The sequence below is a fragment of the Cebus imitator genome, unplaced genomic scaffold (genome assembly GCF_001604975.1).
Source record: "Cebus imitator isolate Cc_AM_T3 unplaced genomic scaffold, Cebus_imitator-1.0 Scaffold94, whole genome shotgun sequence".
NCBI classification, from domain to species: domain Eukaryota; kingdom Metazoa; phylum Chordata; class Mammalia; order Primates; family Cebidae; genus Cebus; species Cebus imitator.
In genome coordinates, this window is record NW_016107409.1 from 6,195,167 (window position 1) to 6,198,527 (window position 3,361).

The 3,361-nt window shown below is 37.0% G+C and overlaps 1 long non-coding RNA gene across 1 annotated transcript; it reads right to left on the bottom strand.

Annotated features, from left to right (window-relative positions):
- Positions 1 to 527: 527 nt before the first annotated feature.
- Positions 528 to 2,741, bottom strand: LOC108309590. The gene is made up of 3 exons (XR_001827404.2): positions 2,654 to 2,741; positions 806 to 966; positions 528 to 692 (listed from the first exon to the last, which is right to left on the bottom strand). It is a non-coding gene; the product is annotated as an uncharacterized LOC108309590 (long non-coding RNA).
- Positions 2,742 to 3,361: the final 620 nt, after the last annotated feature.

A 3,361-nucleotide genomic window follows, 5' to 3' on the forward strand; every position in this document is an offset into this window, starting at 1 on the left:
TAATTTATAAACAATAGCAATATATTTAGCTCATGGCTTTGGAGGTTGGTACATCCAAGAATGTGAGGCTGGCATATTGTACTGGCCTTCTTGCTGTGTCATCTCACAGGGAAAAGTGGAAGGGTAAGAGGGCACAAGAGAGCAAGAAAGGGGAAGAAGGGAATAAACTCACTTTAACCAGAAACCCATTCCCATAACAACATTAGTGTGTTCCTAAGGGTGGAGCCCCGCATGACCTAATCACCTTTTAAGAGTCCCGCCTCTAGTAGCAATTAAATTTCAACATGAGGCCCAGCAAGGTGGCCAAGGTGAGAGGATGATGAGGTCAGGAGTTCGAGACCAGCCTGCCCAACATGGTGAAACCGCGTCTGTACTGAAAATACAAAAATTAGCCGGGTGTGGGGGCATGTGCCTGTAATCCCAACTACTCAGGAGGCTGAGGCAGGAGAATCGCTTGAACCCAGGAGCTGGAGGTTGTAGTGAGCCAAGATCGTGCCAGTGCACTCCAGCCTGAGTGAAAAAGAACAAGACTCTGTCTAAAAAAAATAAAAAAAAAAAATAAACTTTCTTTTAAAAAAAACTTCCCATACCTGTAGAATAAAACCCAAACTCCTGGCAGTCTAAGAGCTCAGCTTATAGGATCAGAGTACCAGCTATATTAGGTTGGCCAAGTTATCTAAGTTTTCCAAATTCTGTGAAAAGAGAAGAATAATAGTTCTCATGGTTAACGGTGCATACTAACTGATTAGCAGCCCTGGTTGTGAAGAATGAATTAAAAAACCCATGGGGAGTCGAAGCGTCATACCTGACACATGCTTAGTGTTGTGTAAACTTTCACTAGTTTTGCTATTATCAAGTTGACAGTCAAGGCTCTTTGCAATCTCTCTCCAATCTGCTTTTTCAACCTCATGTCTTATTACTCTCCTGGAGAAGCTCCAATCTTGGGCCAGGCAGTTCTTATCCTTTCTGAAATACATCATGTTTTTTCAAACTCCCTCCCCACTGTTGCTTGTGCAATTGTTTGTTTTCCTATTCACCAACCTATTTGGTTGAAATAACAATGGAAATGAAATGTATTACACCCTGTAAATAACTGGACAGTATTTGCATTCATAGGATCAAAATCCAAGATGTAAATATTTCCTCCAAGGGCCAAAAGCTGAAAGGAGGAGTTCCATTTTTGTTCAAGATGTGTTAATCTTATCATTGCTCAGGTTGCCATGGTTCCTGTTTGAAATATTTTCTTGGTGTTTCTAGGACTTAAGCATATGCCACTACATCTGAACAAGTGGCAATAACCCTATTCTATTGAGACAAGGATATGGAGTGGGGAGAGGTTAGGATTTTTGTGAGACAGGTCAGTGCTAGAACCAGAAATAATAAGCCAGGATTTTCCATGTCTCTGTTAAAACTAATCCTTGCTACTGTTGACACTGCATATTTCCATTTTCATTTTTTCCTGGTGATCAGGGAGCAATTTATTTTGTAAACCAGGGAGATACTCTTCTTCCTTTCCTTCCTGTGGCACAATTTATTAAATGGGAAAAACATAGTAAGAGTTTCCTTGTAGTTTTTTAAAAAATAAAGGCTTTGATTTTATACGTAAATTGTTAGTCATTTATTTTATTAGAGAGATAATTCACTAGAATATAAAAATGAGTAAATTTTAGCCTTAAAAAAAGATTCAACCAATGAAAAGTAAATTAACTTTAATAAATCATAATCATCAGTCAACTTTACAATCATTTTTAATTTCACAATCATAGATAGAAGAGTTCCTTGAGCAGAAATGGAAATTGTGTTTTTATGAAGCTTGCTAATCTATCTCTGATGACATTTATGCCTCATGGGATGTCCTTGCTTCTTTTCTAACCTCTTAGAGACTTATGGTCTCTCGTGTATACAGGAAGTACATAGTAATATGAGAATAGTGTTAATTGCCTTTGATTGCTTAAAATGATCATAACATTTCATAATTTTATGAATTTCATAAATCATTTTATAAGATTTTCTTTTGCAGATTTAAAAAGGAGGGATAATATTATCTTCTTTCATTCTAAGTGGAATTCAGATAGACTATCCAGGATCTTACACAAATTCGCCAGCATATCATTATTTATTATCTTTGCCATCAATATTTTGTTGACATTTGCTGACACTTTTTAAGTGTCCTTAAGGCATATGATAATAGATCAGTTGCTATAAGGTGTGCATTTGTATGTACTAGAAAGATTCTCTTTCCTCATAGGGTAAATAATTTGTGAAGGGCTGTTTCATGTGAGCTGTATTCATTTCTTAAGATATGAACAATAAAGTGAGATACATTTTAATGCAAAATAGAAAAACAGAAAACCCTCAAGTTAAGTTTTCAGAACCTTTTTCCCTTGGCTTTAAGGAAGGATAAAGTGGAAGCCATTTAGGTGAGTAAAGGGCTTCTAAAACTTACGCTTTAATTTCAGTTGCTCAGTCCTATTCCTGCCTTCTCCCTTTCAAGCCAAATACTATTGCATAGGATATTTCGGGAACAATTAAAGCACAGCTTAGTCTCTGTTTGAAACAAATTCTTATAACCTAAATATCAATCCATGACTGCCCTTTATTTCTAATTAATTTCTTGGTTTTTGATATATCTGTTAATTTAAACATACTGTACCTGCTTAAATTTCATGATACTAAAGTCCTGAATAGCAGACAAGGACATGTTGCCAATGAAAAGTTGCCAACTACAGGTTGAGAATGTTCTTTCTTTTTTTTTTTAAAGACTAGTCAAGTGCAGTAGTGAGAAGGGGGGAAAGAGTAGAACAAGGAGTTCAATCTGTAACTGACTGTGAACAATCAATTAAGATAACTCAATATCTTCGGACCAGCCAAGAGAATGTTCTTAAAATAAGGGCAGGGCACAGTAGCTAGTGCCTATAATCCTAGCACTTTGAGAGGCTGAAGCAGAAGGATTGTTTGAGTTCAAGAGTTTGAGACCAGCCCAGACAACATAGCAAGATCCTATCTCTATAAGGAAAAAAAAAAAAGAAAAAGTCTTCTTAAAATAAGAAAGTCATACCCAAAAAAGGACCCATAAACCAAGAAACCAAGTTCCCAAGACCCTCTAGTATACTCTAGATACCAGTAATTTTATTTTATTTTACTTTATTTTATTTTATTTTTGAGATGGAGTCTAGCTCTGTTGCCCAGGTTGGAGTGCAGTGGCCTGATCTCAGCTCACTGCAACCTCTACCTCCCGGGTTTAAGTGATTCTCCTGCCTCAGCCTCCTGAGTAGTTGGGATTACAGGTGCCTACCACCATGCCCAGCTAATTTTTGTATTTTTTAAAGAAACCGGGTTTCACTGTGTTGTTCAGGCTGGT